The sequence below is a fragment of the Schistocerca americana genome, chromosome 7 (assembly GCF_021461395.2).
Source record: "Schistocerca americana isolate TAMUIC-IGC-003095 chromosome 7, iqSchAmer2.1, whole genome shotgun sequence".
NCBI classification, from domain to species: Eukaryota; Metazoa; Arthropoda; class Insecta; order Orthoptera; family Acrididae; genus Schistocerca; species Schistocerca americana.
Genome location: NC_060125.1, coordinates 310,607,200 through 310,626,720, shown reverse-complemented (window position 1 = coordinate 310,626,720; position 19,521 = coordinate 310,607,200). Strand labels below are relative to the sequence as shown.

Genomic DNA, 19,521 nt, shown 5'->3' with positions numbered 1-19,521 from the left:
ATTAGTCAAAACATGTATTACATATATGGATGTCATTTACATTACATTACTTTAGGTAAATATAATTTGCATCTAATTAGTTTACATACATATCATTTACAATTACACAAAGAGAAAAAGGCCCTAATTATGATTGATGGAACACAATTAAGAGATCACATAAAAATCAGTGTGTTTTATCTAGAAAGAAAAAATAGTATTAGAAGTTCTAGAGCATGAGCAAAACGTTAGTTTTACCTTGTACAACAAGAACTGGAATAGGAAAAACATTGCGGGAAGTGTTCAGTTTGTATGTGTTTAAAATATAATCCACATAATAAAAAGTTTTTTCAAGAGAAAACTCTTTTAATTTACTTTTGAATGGTTAATGAACTTGTAGGAACTTACTGTCACTTGGAAACATGTGTGGCAGAGGTGTTTTGAGCATATCAGCAGTATAAACAGGAGAGAGGATGGAGCCTTGGGGAACACTTGAGTGGATGGAGGATACGGGAATAGGTTTTTGTTAATAGTGACAAAGTGTGAGTAATTAAACAGGAAGTGCATAAGCCTGGAATTCGAAAATGCTATCAAAATGCCATACAATGTCATAGGCTTTCTCCAGGTCGAGGGAGCTAAAAATAGGGTTTGGCAGGAGATGGGGTGGGGGCAGGACAGCTATAAGGATATGAGGTCTTGGTAGGAATGTGGGCAGATATAGCATCTCAAAATGACTGCTGCAGGAAGAATGTGGCATGAGAGATCTCTTACTGCTGCTGGAAGGTCAATGAGAGGTTTTCAATCTGGATGTCTAAGTGGCATTCCAGCTAGTGTGGTAGTAGTCTTGGATAACCTGTGTATGGAGATTGAGATGGATTGCACTGGGAAGAGACAGGATGCAGAGGATGGTTAAGAGAACAGGTAGGTGGTCACTCCCAATTGGGTTGAGGACGACTGCAGTGAGGTGTCCAAAGGGGTTGGGAGAAGCTGATATGGTATCTGGAGTGGTGTTACTATCAGGATGGATGTATTGTGGGATGGAGAGAATGTCACTTTGGAGGGAGTCTGTAAACTGATGGTGGAAAATGTGGATCTGGGTAGGAATTCGTAGTGGGTGAGGTGGTTAGGTCGGATGTGGGTGATGACACAGGTAAAGGCTAAGGTTTTGAAGAAGAGAGTAAGGATAAGGTGTTCAATGGGAATATTCTATAAGGTTTTGAAAGTTGTGGCTAAACAGGGATGTTATTTTGGTAGTCATTTGCAGCTTTGCCTCTAGCCAGTGATGTAGGATATAGGGAGAGATTCAGATGGAGTGATAGGATTGGAGGAAAGTCTCATATAAAAGCAAGGCGTGGATTTTTGTTCTGAGACAGGATATGCATAAAGAGGTGTTTATTTGTTTAGATGGAATGTGTGTTACAGAATATGATTTATAGTGCTGTCCCACCATGACAAAGTATTGGGAGTGGTTTGCATGGGTATGGAGTAGAGGGGAATTTAGACTAGGGTGTCAAGGCAGGTGAAGACAAGTTGGATCTGTTTGTGTGAGTAGGTGGCTTGGGTATTGAGATGGAAGATGGAGCAGGCAGTAAGGGAGGTTTGTTGAAAGGTGTGTAGGCAATGAAATCTATGGACATTTGGCTATATGATCAACATGAATTTTATAATGTCATCAACAGTGGGAGGTGGTTGAAGGGAATAGGCTTATCAGTGGGACAATCTGGGACAGTGAGTTCAGTTTCTGGCAGGTTGGGGTTTGGCTTCCCATTTCATGGAATAGGTGGAGTGGGAGTTGATGCAGATATTGATGGTAGGAGGGGAATCAAAGTTAGGGCACTGTTTAAGAAAATGAGGGGTGTTACACTGTGGACAGGTTGGTAGGTTTTTGCCATTGCCTGTGAGGTAATCATTTTAGTGGAAATGTTTTTGACAGTGGGGCAAATGAGAATGAGATTTGGAAGTTTCAGCCTTGTGGCAGCAGTAGTACATACATCAAGAAAAGTTTCGCATCACCTTGGTTCCAAGCGTTCTGGAACCTGTATGGAAAACTGGAATAGAGATCAACATAAAAATCATTTCTACCCTTTTTAGTGCTCATGAAAACCACACGTTGCATGTTGTACCACCATACAGTGAGACCTTCAGAGGTGGTGGTCCAGATTGCTGAACATACTGGCAGCTCTAATAACCAGTAGCATATCCTCTTACATTGATGCATGCCTGTATTCATCATTCATCAAGTTCATCAAGGGACTGTAGGTCCAGGTTATCCCACTCCTCAATGGCAATTCGGCATAGATCCCTCAGAGGGGTTGGTGGGTCACCTCGTCCATAAACAGCCCTTTTAAATCTATCCCAGACATGTTTGATAGGGTTCATGTCTGGAGAACATGCTGGTCACTTAAGTCGAGTGATGTCGTTATTCTAAAGGAAGACATTCACAAGATGTGCAGGGGGGTGTGAATTGTCATCCTTGAAGACGAATGCCTTGCCAGTATGCTGCTGAAATGGTTGCACTATCAGTCAGAGGATGGTATTCACATATCGTACAGCTGTTATGGTGCCTTCCATGACCACCAACGGCGTACCTCAGCCCCACATAATGCCACCCCAAAACAGCAAGGAAACTCCACCTTGCTGCACTCACTAGACAGGGTGTCTAAGGCGTTCAGCCTGACCGGGTTGCCTCCAAACAGGTGTCCAGCGATTGTCTGGTTGAAGGCATATGCGGCACTCATCGGTGAAGAGAAAGTGATGCTAATCCTGAGTGATCCATTCGGCATGTTGTTGGGCACATCTGTCGTGGTTGCAAAGATAGACCTCGTCATGGATGTCAGGAGTGAAGTTGTGCATCATGCAGCCTATTGCTCACATTTTGAGTCATAACACAACATCCTGTGGCTGCACAAAAAGCATTATTCAACATGGTGGCATTGCTGTCAGGGTTCCTTCAAGCTGTAATCCATAGGTAGAGGTCATCCACTTCAGTAATAGCTCTTGGGTGGCCTGAGCGAGGCATGTCATCGACAGTTCCTGTCTCTCTGTATCTCCTCCATGCCCGAACAACATCCCTTTGGTTCACTCAGAGACGCCTGGACACTTTCCTCATTGAGAACCCTTCCTAGCACCAAGTAACAATGTGGACATGATCAAACTGTGGTATTGACGGTCTAGGCATTGTTGAACTACAGACGACATGAGTAGTGTACCTCCTTCCTTGTGGAATGACTGGAACTGATCGGCTGTTGGACCCCCTACGTCTAATAGGTGCTGCTTATGCGTGGTTGTTTACATCTTTGGGTGGGTTTAGTGACATCTCTAAACAGTCGAAGGGGGACCATGTCTGTGGTACAATAGCCACAGTCAACATCTATCTTCAGGAGTTCTGGGAACTGGGGTGATGCAAAACTTTTTTTGATGTGTGTATATCAGGGATCACTCTTTAATGAGATGCTCTTATGGTGGAGGCAGACAAGTTAAGTGAGGCCAAGGCCACATTTATCCAGAGGCCTTTCTGGACTTCTACATTATGTGGTTCTTCAGTTCAGATTCCACTTCCACATCAATGATTTCGTGGATAATCTTTGTGATCACGGTGGTGAGGGTTGAAGTGCAGCAATGAGGTTGAGGTTGTTTTGTCCAGGTTATGGTGGTGAAAGATGGTATGGAAATGTGGCGGATTTTGGAGCAGAGGTCAGTGCAGAATTTGTGCTCCAGGGACTTTAGCTATACCGAGTCTTTCCTTGGGATGTGTTGGACTTGGAAATTTGGTACCTGTTTTTTGATGTTGAGGGTAAGGGATTTGGGTTTGAGGAATTTTGCATGTGGGTTGGAGAGGATTAAGGCATGAAAGTCAGGGAGGGAGGTGTGGGGGTTGTGTCCATGTATAGAGTTTTATCCATAAAGTATTCAATAGGAATATGAGAATGAGTATAAAACATATTGTCCATAAATAGTTAAAAACCAGGGATTGCTTATGCAATGTAACTAATGAATTAGGAGTAAGTAGCTACCAAAGATGAGGTTTCCTGCAAATATTATTCCACAAAACTTCAAAATAGCGAAATAAAATCAACTGTTGTGCTATGCTCCTGTTGCTTGTCATTGTCAAAAGATGCCAGCACTTGTGTAAGTGTTCTTAATTCAATTACATTATCACTCTTAGTGTCAGACACAATGAACCCTTAAATTTGCCACTTCTGAATCGTTCTGTGATGCTTGTCAAGTGTCACAATATCTGTTCAATGTCTAAAATGTCTGCAAAAATACGCTAGGAATGCAAAAACTTGCATCATCACAATTTTATTTTCACACACACACACACACACACACACACGCACACACACACACACACACACACACACATCTCCCAAATTTCTGCCTAAAGTGAACTTTCAAATTAAGTGCCCCAAGGCTATTTTCATGCCTAAATAGTTACAAATAATATGCTAAACAGACAGTTGACATTTCATGTTAGACCTAAATTAGGCAAAACTAATCAGACCTGGCATATAACTTCACAACTCATTTGTTGGCTAGAATACTATGCTAAGTAGGCAAGTGCTCAAACAAGTTGGCAGTCTGAATTACTGTCAGTACTGGAAGAATGTAATTAATTCCATTGTTTAAGTTTACACTAGGTGTAAGGCACAGTATAGACTCAAATTAAATATTTTCACATCTAAGTTGTTCTGTGGTGCTTGTCAAGTGTTACAATAGTATCTCCACATTACAAAAAAATGGTTTTGGCATTTCAGTCTGGGGCTATGTTATTAATGGTTCATGGAATGAACTGTCATTATCTGAGTTTTTACAAGTACTTCAGTAATTTGTTCCTTTAGGAGTCACCATTTTAGGGAGAAGAAGATAATGCATGAATATAGTTGATGTTATTAATAGGCTAATGTTGCTTTTAATACACATTTGAACTAGGTCTTCTGGGGATTAAGTACGAAACAAACTTTCAAAGAATGAAGCTATATTTACCAATTAGAACTATGGTGCTGAGGATCACTACACTGTTTACAGACTGTATTTGCTATAATCATCTACTAAATAGTACAAAAAAATCTAGTAAAAATATGCATTTTAAAAACACACAACATAGCCAAATACAAACAAACTGCTGAAATACTGTTTTAGAAAGGAATGAAGGAAGAGTTTTTATGAGATCATTTTTGCAATGTAGCACTACATAGTTTTGTAATACATGAGAAAACTTCATAATATGAAATTTTTGCATTCAATGTAGCCAAAGACAATGGTGAACCAGACACAGATGAGAGATTTATAGAGGAAAATACAATTTTTGCATCAAAATAAAATTATTTATCATAATTGATAACAGTTTAGAGTGACACACACATGAACATTGCCCATTGTATTACAAAAGTATGATTACAGAGCTTATTGACACTATTTAAATAAATTAAAAGGTACTCAATGACCCTAGTTCAATTTTTGTAACCCACATTGAATTCTTCAAAATTCAAAAACATGATTCTACAACATTGCAAAACACCTATGCCCACCATTGCTAATGTAAGTTAAGACTTCCACTGTAAGAGAATTAGCAAAGTAAACCATGTTATCCCTACAGCGTTGTCACTGACAACTTCTTATGCTCACCAAAATCAGTTTCAGCTAGTTCACCATTCATATATACATTTACCCAAGATTGGGATGTATTTCGCATACCGTTATGTTCAGTATGCCTACTACCAGCAAACACTTTTAGTTTATATATCTAATGGTGATTGTCCATACCAGTAACATAAACTCCAAGGAAGCTGTAGCTGCTGAAACTTACAGGGAACACTTTCAGTTATTTATTGCACAAGAACCAAACTTTGTACAGATATCATACATATGTCATTTTGTAGAGAACCCCTGAAAGTTTTTTTTTAATGTATACCATCACAGCATAGTTTGGTAATTTGCTGATAGTCAGCACTAGTCGCAAACGTGGCGCGTTAAGGTGTGGAGTGATCTTTCTGTGTGTTGGAGTTCAACAGAAGCAAGTGTGCTACAGCTGTTCAACGGATGTTTAGAACCAAGTACAGAAGAAGCCACCAACAGCGATGGCCATTTACCACTGGTACAACAAATTTGTTATGACAGGTTGCTTGTGAGCGGCAAAGAAAAGTGGACGTCCCAGTGTGAGTTAAGTGAATGTGGAATGCATACGAGGGACATTCATAGGAAGTCCAAAGAAATCAGTGTGTCATGCATTCCATGAACAAGAATTTGGTGTGTCATGCATCCCACGAACTCGGAATGGGTCCAATGACAGTGTGGAAAGTGCTGCGACAGAAGCTGTCTATAAAACCATTCAAATTCGAGCTAGTGCAGAAGCTCAATGATGACAACAAAGACAAGTGTTTTGAGTTTTGTTTGCAGTTGCAACTATTGAATGAGAATGAGGATGGCACTGTTGATTGCCTAATTTTCGATGACGAAGCCACTTTTCACATTAATGGGAAAGTGACCAGCCATAATTGTCAAATCTGGGGTACAAAGCATCCGCACAAATGCATTGAATTTGAGCATGATTCCTCTAAGGTAAATGTTTTTTGTGCCTTGTCACATTGAAAACTGTATGGGCCATCCTTCTTTGCCGAGAGCACTGTCACTGGATATTCCTACTTCGAGATGTTGCAGCAATGGCTGATGTCTCAAATGAAATCGGACTCTCTGTTCATCTTTCAGCAGTATGGGGCTCCACACCATTTTCATCATGAATTCCATGGGTACCTGAACATGGAGCTTCTGCATCAATGGATCAGCTGTGCTACAGAAGGGGACAGCTGTTTCGTGAGATGGCTTCCCCGATCACCAGATGTCACTCCGTGTGACTTTTTTCTGTGGGGACACATTAAAGATCTGGTGTATGTGCCACCTCTACCACATGATGTAGGCCAGCTCTGGGAGAGAATACAGGAAGCAACAGCCACAGTCGACAATGCCATGCTGGGATGGGTATGGCAATAATTTGATTACTGTATTGACATCTGCCAGGTCACTCATGGTTCGCAGATCAAATGTTTGTAAAAAAAAACTTTTAGAGTTTCTCTTTGAAATGCAATATAAATGACATCTTTACAATGTTTAGTTCTTGTGCAATAAATAATTTAAAATGTTCCCAGACTTTATGTACACCCTGTATTTCCCCCATTACCATCATCTTAGTTCAGTCAGCAACATAGCAAGGACCTGGCTCAGTTGAGTAGGTACATCATTATTTACCTAAGCACTTCTCTAAGTAGTGACTGGAGATCCTGCTGGATTACTGGAATGGGGTCACTGGCAAGGTTTGTAGGTGGAACTATCTGACAGTTGGTGGAGTCATTCCACCAGGTAATCCTTGCTGTTCAAAACAACGGTGGTGGAACCTTTGTCCACGGGTAGGATTAATAGGTAAGGATCAGTTTTTAGATGGTGGACTGTGGTTCTTTCTGCGGATTTAAGGTTACACAACCCCTGCTCCCAATCCCTCACCTCATGGCTTGTACCGCTGGAGTAGACCTACATGCAAGACCTGTCTCATACATCCTCCACCACCACCTACTCCAGTCCGGTCGTTAACATCACCTATCCCATCAAAGGCAGGGCTACCTGTGAAACCAGTCATGTGGTCTGCAAGCTAAGCTACAACCACTGTGCTGCATTCTATGTAGGCATGACAACCAACAAGCTGTCTGTCCCCATGAAAGACCACTGACAAACTGTGGCCAAGGAACAAGTTGACCACCCTGTTGTTCAAATGTTCAAATGCGTGTGGGTTCTTAAGGGACCAAACTGCAGAGGTCATTGGTCCGTAGGGTTACATGCTACACTTAAACTAGCCTATGCTAAGAACAAAACACACACCCGTGCCTGAGGGAGGAATCAAACCCCCAGCGGGAGGAGCTGCGCAGTCAGTGACATGGCACCTATAACCGCGCAGCCCCTCCACGCAGCTCTGTTGTTTAACAAGCTGCCAAACTGCTTCACAGCCTGTGCCATATGGATCATTCCCACCAAGAGCAGCTTTTCTGAATTGGGCAAGTGGGAACTTTCCCTCCAGTACATCATATGTTCCTGTAACCCTCCTGGCCTCTACCTTCATTAGTCATTGTCCACACCCATCCAGCCCCTTCCCTGTTCCCATTCCAACACTTCCGAGGTGTCATCCCACCACCACACTCAGTCATTTTATATCTCTCCTTTTCTGCTACTTCCCCTCCTCCCCCCTTTCCACCTCTCTCCTGCCCTCAGTCTAACCTGCAGCACTTCACTGCCCAACCCCCCACCATACTATCCCTCCCCCTCCCCGCTCCAGCCTTCTCCTTACCCCCACCCAGTCGCCACTCCCATCATGCACTGGTGCTGCTACTTGCAGTGTGGTTTCAGTTTGTGCCTATCTGCGACTCAGCATCTACGCCATATGGTGAGTAGCAGCTTTCCTTCTCAAATATTGTTACTGGATTTTCCATTGTTTGATTTATGCTATATTCTAATTTATGCTGTCATACAGTGGAATCTACAATGCTAGGTAAGGAAGGTGATCATTGTTGACACAAACAAATAGGCATTCAGAACTGAAACAGTATGGAAAAATCAGAAACTGATGATGTATGTGCTGTAACTGGACCTTGTATGTACCATAACTTGACTTTGGGTGCCAAACAGTGGATATTTACTTGATTTAAAAACTGTTTTGTAACACCAGTAGCTTATAGTGTGTATTTGCAAAGGGTGTGAGCTACTGGAGATGTCAGGTACTGAGTTTATCCTCCATGTTATTGCAAAACTGTAACAAGTTGCCTCATATTACAGCAAAACTGCAAGAACTTACCATCCATCTTACAACAAAACTGTAACAAGGTGCCCTGTGTTATGCACTGTGTTACAGTGAAACTAAAAGAAGTTGATCTTTGCGTTACAGCAGAACTGTAATATGTTACCCCATGTTACAAAGTTTTCTGGTGTAACAGTTCTCCAGTGTAACTGATTTCCTGCGTAACCATTTTCTGGTGTAATTTTCTTCCAGTGTAACCATTTTTCAGTGTAACAGTTTTCCAATCTAACTGCAGATATTATTGGATGGTTCAATAATAGTCAGGTGATGTGATGGCTGCCATTACCCTGTACATGCATCTCACTTGACTCAGTGACATACGACTCTCTTGGAGACTGAACTTACACAGATGTCAGCAAGTGTAATCATGATGTCCACTAAGTAAGTTGAGACTTGTTCCAAAAAGTTGCTAACTGTCCCCATAAGCAAAAGTGAATTGTCAGCCAGTTAAGATTTATCAATGTCAACAAATCGGGATTAGTCTCAACAACCAAAACGGGATGACAGCGACTGGGGGTGTCAGCTCGTAGGGGTGTCAGTTACTGGGGGTGTTGGCTACTAGGAGTGTCATCTTCTGAGGTGTCACCTAATGGGGGTGTCAGCTGCTATGGATGTCAGCTACACTCTTGAAACTTTAAAAAGTTCCCCCAAAACTGTAACAAGTTGGCTCAAACCTGTGGGAACTTGCTCTGAAACAATAACCAGTTACCTCAAACCCTTATCAATGTGCACTAAACTATAAACTGTTGCCATTACACACCCTTCCAATCCCCCCTCCCCCACCTCCAAATACTATCAGATTGGCAATGATACTGTAACTCATTACAGTTTTAGCACAACTTGTTATGCCTCTGAGGCATAGCTGAAACACCCAGTAACTAATACTGCCAGTAGCTGACACATCCAATATCTGATATCCTAAAAGCTGCCACCCTAACAACTGTCATCCACAGTGGCTAACACCTAAAGTAGCGTGCACTTCGTTTTGCTTGCTGGAACAAAACTTGACTTGTTCACTTTGATGAGTCTCAATTTTCTGACTGTTTGCATTTACTTGTTAGAACAATTTGCAACTTAATCTCAACAAGTCTCAACTTGCTTAGTCAGTGTTATGATTAGACTTTCTGATGGCTGAACGTTTGTATTGGTGCAATCTCCTAGCAAACCGTATTTCACTGAGTCAAGATAAATACGTGTGCAAAGAATTGACAGTTACCATTGTCAACAGACCATCCTTGCCCCACTGAACTATATGTGTGGTTACAGTGGAAAATAGTTGCAATGGAAAATGGTGATGATGATGATGAGCGTTTGGCGTCATTGGCCGGGAGGCCCCTCGCGGGGCAGGTCCGGCCGCCATATCGCAGGTCTTATCACATTCGGCGCCACATTGGGCGACCTGCACGCCGGATGGGGATGAAATGATGATGAACACAACACAACACCCAGTCCCTGAGCGGAGAAAATCTCCGACCCAGCCGGGAATCGAACCCGGGCCCAGAGGACGGCAATCCGTCACGCTGACCACTCAGCTACTGGGGCATGGAAAATGGTAACAGTGGAAAACATTTGCAGTGGAGAATGGATGTACTGGAAAATTTGTATACTGTAAAATTATGTAACATGGAGGAAATTGTTATATGAGGGACATTTCATAAATAATGCACAGGTTGATATTACTGTGAATTGTTTGATGCAACAGCAATGAAAATTACATCAGATGTAGTTGGCAGCTTGAGGAAGAAGTACATGTTTTTGTTTTTTCAGTGTGTACTCTAACATATAATTGCTAAGAAGTAAAAATGGACCCTGCAGTGGTCTTATGTACTGTGATTGTTTAAGGCCGGAGGTCATACATACAAAGGAAAAACCTGACAGAAAACCACAGTATGTTAAGTGAAGTTTTTGGTGAGTTTACAACGGACTGTAGTGAAGTTCCACATTGGGTTAATCATTTTTGTGGTGGTTGTATGACCATAGACAGCAATCCAAGACTCAGAAGGCCAAAAATGTCAACTGATGAATGAAGTGTGAAACTAGTAGCAGATGCTCTTGAAGAAGATCGCAGTGTGGCCCTCCAGCCCAGGCATGAGTCCAACAGACTTCAACTTGTTCCAGAATTCGAAAAACCCTTTGTGTGGATGTTATCTTTCTTTGGGAGAGCTTTCTACCAACATTACCTGAGCAATTTGACTGGTGAACACAAATGGTGTCCTGGATGGAATAATAGAGCTTCTGAGATGTTGGGATTCAGTCATATTAGAAGCAAGGAGACTGCACTGAATGACTGTAAAGAGATATTGAAAAAAAATTAATGTGTAAGTAAAAAATAATTGATGTGCTTTATTTACAAAATCTCACTCATAGTTTTGCTGTACATGGAGAGCAACATATTGTAGTTTCACTGCAGCATGGGGCAATTCAGAATGAATTTTCACTCTGTGCTGATTTGAAAGTTCCTGGCAGTCTCAAACTGGTGCTGGAGTGGGACTTGAACCTGGGACATTTGTCTTTTGTGGGCAAGTGCTCTATTGAGATATCCAATAATGACTCTCAAGCCACCCTCACAGCTTTACTTCCACCAGTATCTTATCTCCTACCTTCCAAACTTCACATAAGTTCTTCTGCTTACCTTTTGGGACTAGCACTCCTGAATGAAAGGAAACTGTGGAGACACAGGGCCATTAAAGTTGCTGCTTGGGGTGCCAAGCTGAGAGGGGTGCCAGGTGCACTTAATTACAAAATTTGTATACAAGGCACATCATAATTAGTAGGGAAGCTGAAATGGTTGTAAAATAATAGAAGCAAAAAGAATACCGGTAAACATGAGTCTGCAAACAAACTGTTTGTGAGATAACTGTGAATATATTGACACAAGCTGCAAGTGACTTCAGTGTCAAATATTGTCCCAGCTAGATAAAATACATTTGAAAATAAAACTTGCCAATGAAGTCTCCATCTATTTGGGCTCTAGTTTCACTAGTGGCCTCCCTTAACAAGTAATACAATACTATTTCAGTGCATAACCTGTCAAAATTTACTGTGCAGCCATACCAGTCGAAGCAGGTGTTTTGCATTGAGTTATGGATTCTTTCAGACATCCTGAGATTATATCATAAAGATCATATGACTCACAGCACTAGTTCTTCAGCCATATCAAGTGCTGCACACTTCATTTCGCCCCAGACAGAAAAATCCAGAGGGTTGCCAGGTGGCCTTGGAGCCCAAGGTACAAGCCATGCTCTGTTTGCTCTTATGGTCTGTCATAGTAAAAGATTCAGCATTCTCTACATTATTCATATTTTCCAGACATCGGATGATGGAAAACTAAAAGGTGCGTGCCTGTCTCTTGAAATTGTGTTAAGCAATGGTGTTGAATGTGACATACGTGGGAAGATACTAATTGATCAAGATTTGATTTTAGCAACCATTCCTCCACAAAGCTCATTGTTTAATATTGTAAAAAGAAGTTATATTGATCTTTTTCCCAATACTTCTGTCAGCTTGCAAATCCTTCGAAAACTCAAGTTGATAAAGACATACCTTGTGTCAATACTTTTGCAAGAATGTCTGCGGACTTTCAACTTCAGCCATTGAAAGCAATATACTGAAATTGGATTAAGTTTTTATTTCTTAAGATTTTGCTAGTTTAAAGGCTGGAAAAGTTCCATTGTGATGTTTTTATCCAAGGAACAAATTGTCAGTACATATATGAAACAACTATAGTAGCTATGCATGGCTTTGTTATAGAATATATCTCTTTCATATCACGCTAAAATTTGTTTCCCTTTTCAGTCACATACATAAAAATTTTGACCACTTTTATCAATTTTCAATTAATTTCATGGCAAATTGTCTGAACTTTAAGTACTCACTGGTGTGTCTTCTTCCCCTGTAACGTGGGACTTTCACAGTCAGAGAGGTTGTAATGAAAAATTTAATAATTTGTAAATTACAGAAATTAAAAGCTCTATCAACAAACTATAAAATTTATATATGCATTACATTAAATAAAAATGGATTAGTTTTTCTTTTTATATTTAGCACCGGAATAAGATTCTGAAATTTATATGTTACATACGACTGCCTGTGTTGTACTTATTGTTAAAATTGTCTCCATAATCACTAGATTTAGTTTTATTTTGATGCCCAAAAGTTAAAGGAAAAAGAAATAATACGTAAAGTATAGGAGGAGGTTGGGGTGCACATCAATTGATATGTTGCTTGTGTGAAAAAATGTTCTTGAACTGGCACTGCTTGGAAGGTAGGAGACGATGTATTGGCAGAAGTAAAGCCATGAGGGTAGGTCATGAAAAGTGCCTGGAAAACTTGGTTGGTAAACAATTGCCATCAGAAGGCAAAGGTCCCATGTTGGAGTCCCAATCTGGCACACAGTTTCAGTCTCCTGGGATGTTCTGAATCAGCATACACTCTGCTGCAGAGTGACAATTCATTCTGGAAACAACCCCCCAAGGCTGTGACAAAGATATATCTCCATAATATCCTTTCTTCCAGAAGTTCTAGCCCAGAAAGATATACAGGAGAGCTTATGTGATGTTTGTGAGGTGGGAGATTAGGTACTAGAGGAGGTAAAGCTGTTAGGGCATGTAGTGAGTCGTGATTGGACAGTTTAGTTGGTAGAGCACATTCCCATGAAAGGCAAAGTTCCCCTCTTCTGAAACACAGCAAAGCGGAGTTCATCCTGCTGTTGCTATTCTACTGCTCTTAAGTAACTAATTTTTTCTTCAGATCTGTTATCTGAATCTATTTATACATACAACTGTGTAGGTGTTGTGTCCCTAAAAATGCCAAACAAACGTTCACACAATGTTTCAACTAAGTATATGTATGTTTTAATTCACAGTCTGTTGATTATATTGATGTATTTAGTTTAGATTGAAACCACAGTGATTAAGAGGAATTGGTAAACAGAGTTGTTAAATCACTGTGTTATATGAAAATTAATGTGAGTTAATCAATAATTTTGAGATGTTTGATGCTACCGATTACAAAATGTTGATATTATGCTTTCTGGTAATCTGTTACATTTTTCTGAAAACAATTAACTTAATTAATATTCACAACTGAAGTTTGAACACACCCAAAATTACGTTTGCCATTTGAGCCAGTTGCTTGTTAGATTCCAGGATTTGACATTATATTTTTTACCCCAAGTTTTTATTCAGTTAAGTCTCTAATTAAGAATTTGAAAAAATTACCCAAATTTCAAACTCAGCAGTATTACATGTCAGTTGGTAATCTACCATGGAGTAATACAGTGTGTTAATCAAATAGTACTGTGAACTTTTACACTTTTCCAACCATCTATCATTTTGTTAAAGCAAATCATTATTGGAATCTTTAGATCATCAACACTGGTTAATATTCAGCCTTCAGTTGTATAAAGTAGTATATATCTGCTGAGATCACAAAAATTTAGTATTCCAGTCTATGAATACTTCCTCCTCCCCCTCCCCATAAAAAATAGTCAGTCAGAGGAACTCAGTCAATGTGTTAACATCATGCACTAACTCCTATTATCTTTTATTATCTTCTTTGATTCAGTGAATGAGTAATTACCATTCCAGTGGTATTTTGATGTCACCAACATGGACATCTGTTTCTCTCTATTGACAATCAGAAACTTTATTGTATTCAGTGACTATGAAATCAGAAACCAGCTTTGTGGTATTCATCTGCTGGATTGCAAATGTGTAAGTTACTGCAAACATTTTACCACAACTATCATGTTAATTAGTTATTGAAAACATTATTCCTGTAATTAACATATTATGTGAAACCTGAGATTGGTCATTATGTTGTTATAAGTTATAGTAAACTGGAAAAGGAGTAACATTATGTCAATAATGTGTTGAATACATTATTTGATGGTTAGCCATAATACAAAGGACATCTGGAGATGACCTACTGTGTGAAAATACAAATCACAGTTAAAATATATTTCAACTTGAGTCCTGGATTGGCACACAGTTTTAATCTTGCAACAAGTTTCAAATCAGTGCACACACTGCTGCAGAGTGAAAATTCCTTCTGGAAATAATCCTCCAGGCTGTGGCTAAGACACATCTCCCTCCTCGAATACTGGTTTGGCAAGGTGTGCAGGAGAACTCCTGTGACAGTTTGGAGCTAGGAGATGAGGTACTGGTGTAAATAAAGCTGTGACAGTGGGTCATGAGTTGTGCTTCAATAGTTCAGTCATAAAACCACTTGCCAGTGAAAGGCAGAGAATCCAGGTTCGACTACCAGTCCTGCACATAGGTTTAATTGCTAAGGATGTTTCAAATCAGTGCATAGTCCACTGCAGAAAGAAAATTAATTCTGGAAACAATACTGCAGGTTATGGCTAAGCCACGTCTCCAAAATCATTATTTCTCCAAGGAGTGCTAGTCCCATAAGGCATGCAAGAGAATATTTGGAAAGTAGGTGAGGCACTGGTAGAAGTAAGCTCTGAGTGCAAGTAGTGAATCATGCTTGGATACCTGTCAGTAAATCAGTTGCCTACAAAAGGCCTAGGTCCCATATTCGAGTCCCAGACCAGCAGACATTTTTAATGCACCAGTAAATTTCAAATGGGGATAACTTTTTTTGCTGTAACATTGAGGACAATTTGTTACAGTATTGCTTTAACTTGAGGCAATTTGTTATTGTTTTGCTGTAACACGGAGGACAAACCTGGCAGCTGACACCGGCTGCACTTGGAAACCATCGGCTACTGGTGTTGCAATACAGTTTTCAGATCCAGTAGCTGACTGCCATTGTTAAGTTATGAGACATGCACTATCAAGTCATGCCACATAAACTGTAAGCTTTTCATTCCATAATGCCATATAGAATAATGTTTTAGGATAACTCATCTTTAAGAAAGAAAGTCTTCATAGCTCAAAAACATGCTGTAAGAATAATACATGGTGCTCAGGCATGATCATCTTGTAGACGGCTGTTTAAGGAGTTGGGCATTCTGTCTACCTGCTTCACAGTATATTTATCCCCTCATGAAGTTTGTCACAAATAATCCACTGCAGTTCAAAAGGAAGAATGATGTACGTAATTACAATACCAAAAGGGAAAATGACATTCATTTCTCCATAGTAAGTCTGTATTTAACGCAAAAGTGGTGCAAAATGCTGGAACTAAAATTTTTGATCACTTACCTGGGGATATAAAATGTCTGAGAGACTGAAGTAAAATGTGAAAATAATGTGGAAAAGTTTCTCCTTGACAACTGCTGCTATTCTGTAGAAGAATTTCTATTGTAGTATAGTGCAAAAGGTGATGGGTAGGAATTACTAACTCATGTCTGTATGTTTAAAAAAATTATAAAGTTTCAGCATGTAGCCATATTTACAAATTAATTTGCAGTATGAATGTAAACTGACTTGTTCCATATCATTGCAATTTACCATGCAAAATGATCCACAGAACATGAAAAAATACAAACCAAATAACTTTAATCAAACAGTGGAAAATCCAGGATGGAATGTAACAATATTATGAAAAGGAAAGTTGCTACTCACCATATAGCAGAGATACTGAGTCGCAGATAGGCACAACAAAAAGACTCTCACAACTAACTGTGGCAGTGTTGTTTCAGTTGCCTGAGACTGCAGTCGTGAGTGTGTGAGTTGTGTGTGTGTGTGTGTGTGTGTGTGTGTGTGTGTGTGTGTGTGTGTGTGTGTGTGCTGTCGTACATTGTTGATGAACACCTTAATGGACGAAAGCTTTATCTGTGACAGTCTTTTTCATATTATTATCACAAGCTAACTAACTTTTGGTTTTGGAATACTATTTTAGTTCTGAAGTATTATTTGCTTGTATCAACTATCACTGCCTTGCGTGTTTAACATCGTAGTTCCCACACAAGTTAGTATAATCAGCAAAAGATAACAATGATTTTGAACTAAAAGATAAAATTAGTACCTCGGCATGGAGTCATTATAATGTTTGGGTGACTTTGAAAGTGGGTATCTGAAAGTACAGCAACCCTCATTTCCCATCTGTATGAATACATGTTACTACTGTTCAGTACACTACATCACTGAAGACTACCTAGAGGAATAAAGTGCTTAGCGGAATGATGATGAACCTTTTCCACTGAGCCATATCCTTGCTAAGTTGCCAATTGAACCAAGACTGGATAAGATGATAATGCTGGTACTGAAAATCACTATTTGATGTATCAACAAAAATCATTTGCTGATGGTTGGCATTATGATAATATTGCTATGCTAGAGACAATCCAAGTATGTAAAGATCTATAGATGAATGGTGAATTGGCTAAAACTGCTTTTAGTTAGAATAAGATGTTGATGGTGCTAATGTTGTGGGAGTAAAATTGTTCCTTTTAATGATAATCTTATGAAAATGACAGATTGCTACTCATCATATAGCAGAGATGTTGAGTCACAAAAAGGCACAACAAATAGATTACAGAACACATAAGCTTTTGGCCAGAAGGCCTTCTTCCAGAATAGACAACATACACAACATTGGTGCAGCTCATACACAACATTGGTGCAGCTCACACACACATGACCAGTGTCTGTGGCTGTCGAGGCCAGACTGTGAGCAACTGCAGACAATGGCAGAAGCAATCTGGGTGGTGGGGCTAGCTGAAGTGGGGATAGGGAGGGAGAGGTAGATACAGGTGGAGCTCAGTAAAGTGCTGTTAGAGGGAACATGCAGGCACGAAGTGGAAAGACTGCAGGGCAGCTGGGTGCAGTTGGGAGGTCAGATGGTGGGGGGCAGAAAAGGAGGGAAGCAAGAAGACTGTGGATACACTTGTGGAATATAAAACTGTGGAATGGGAACAGGGAAGAGAATAGGTGGATGAAGGACAATGACTGATGAAGGCCGAGGCCAGCAGGGTTATGGGAACATGGGATCTATCACAGGGAGAGTTCCCATCTGTGCAGTTCAGAAAAGCTGTTCTTGGTAGGAAGGATCCAGATGGCACAGTCAGTGAAGCAGTCATTAAAATGAAGAATGTTGTGCTGGGCAGCGTACTTAGCAACAGGATCGTCCAGCTGTTTCTTGACCACAGTTTGTTGGTGGCCATTCATGTGGACAGACAGCTTGTTGTATGTCATGTCCATGTAGAACAAAGCACAATGATTGCAGCTTAGCTAGTAGATCACAGGACTGATTTTATAGGTAACACTGCTTTTGATGGGATGGGTGATGCTTGCAGCTGGACTGGGTAGGTGGTGGTGGGAGGATGTACGGGACAGGTCTTGCATCTAGGTCTATTACAGGGATATGAGCCATGAGGCAAGGGTTTGAGAACAGGGGTTGTGTAGGGACGGACAAGGGTATTGGGTAGGTTTGGTGGGTGGCAAAATACCATTAAAGAGGAGGGATGGGGAGGATAGTGGGCAGACATTCCTCATTTCAGGGGACTAGAATCCCTGGTGGAGAATGTGTTTCAGTTGCTCCAGTCGTGGGAAGTACTGAATCACTAGGGGAATGCTCCTCTGTGGCCAGACAGTGGGTTTTAGATGGGGTATGGGAGACTGGTGAGATAAGGCACAGTGGATCTGTTCCTGTAAATGTTAGGAGAATAATTATGGTCTGTGAAGCCTCAGTGAGATCCTTGGTATATTTTGAGAGGGACTATTCATCACTACAGATGTGATGACCTGACTGTATGGAAGGGACTTATTGGTATGGAATGGGTGGCAGTTGCAAAGTGGAGGTATTGTTGGTGTTTAGTAGGTATGAGAAGGATGGAGGTACTGATGTGGCCATCTTTAAGGTATGGGTTAACATCAAGGAAGGTGTCTAGTTGGGTTTAGGAGGACCATGTGAAGCGAATGGGGTAGAAGGGGTTGAGGTTCTGGAGGAATGTGGATAGGGTGTCCTCCCCTCAGTCCAAACCACAAAGATGTCATCAATGAGTCTGAGCCAGATGAGATGTTTGGGGCCTAGGTAGTTAGGAAGGATTCCTCTAGATGCATTATTTCAGTAATTCTTATTGACAGTTGTACTTTAAGCTGTAAGTTGGTTCAACAATAGTACCATCTGTTTTTGTAATGCTATAGAACAGCAATATTAACAGCACACTTTGTGGAGCCCTGGGGCTGTGCAAGGCCTCTGCGAGGGCTCCACCAAAATACCATCAACCAAAAGAACAAAGCACATACTAAGAAACAACTCTTCTATATCTACGTCTACACTCTGCAAACTACCTTGAGGTGCATGGCAGAGTGTACATCCCATTGTACCAGTTATTATTCTTCCTGTTTCATTCATGTATGGAGCACAGGAAAAATGATTGTTTGAATGCCTTTGTGAATACAGTAATTATTCTAATCTTATCGTTAGGATCCCTATGTGAGCAATATATAGGGGGCTGTAGTATATCTGTAGTGTAATCATTCAAAGCCAGTTCTTGAAAGTTTGTTAATAAACTTTCTCATAATAGTTTATGCCTGTCTTCAAGAGTCTGCCAGTTCAGTCCCTTCAGTATCTATGTGACATTTTCCCATGGATTAAACAAACCTGTGACCATTCATGCTGCTCTTCTCTGTATGTGTTCAATATCCTCTGTTAGTCCTCTTATGAATGTCATATCAATGTTGGTTATTTTTTGCTCAGTGTGTAATAGCCAAAAATGAAACAAGCAGCATAATAAATCTACAATAGTGCCATGATCAAAGCATGTATGAGTAGGTATTTGCCGACTC

General features: G+C 40.5%; 1 protein-coding gene across 3 annotated transcripts in view; it reads left to right on the top strand.

Moving 5' to 3' along the window:
* Nucleotides 1-19,521, top strand: part of LOC124622090 (mast/stem cell growth factor receptor kita-like) — a 299,069-nt gene that overhangs the window by 107,949 nt on the left and 171,599 nt on the right. The gene's annotated exons all lie outside the window — the stretch shown is intronic.